Below are 373 nucleotides of genomic sequence, written 5' to 3'. Positions count from 1 at the left end.
CCTCTCAGATGACTAAGGACGGTTTCTTGACATAAACAACAGCTTTAGCAAATTCATTATATAGTCATGTGCTGTTAAAAGGAAGAGATGAACCCTATAATCTCAGTATCATATAATTAGACATTGTGCATTTACATAAAGGAAAAGAGTGTATGCCATTTATTTAATATAGTCCTACATGTAATCAAGATACACAGTAAACAGAGGGTACATGAGCTTTTAACAATGCAGGGAAGCAGAAGGATTACAATAAACATGTCATCCTCCTTCACAAATAACAGTAAAAAATAGAATGTAGTAAACACAAAGACAAGTAGCACCCATTCTTTTTTTCTTTTTTCTTTTTTCTTTCTTTCTTTTTTTTTTTTTTTTT

This window comes from Mus pahari, chromosome 15, assembly GCF_900095145.1.
Source record: "Mus pahari chromosome 15, PAHARI_EIJ_v1.1, whole genome shotgun sequence".
NCBI lineage: Eukaryota > Metazoa > Chordata > Mammalia > Rodentia > Muridae > Mus > Mus pahari.
This window is presented reverse-complemented; position numbering follows the sequence as displayed.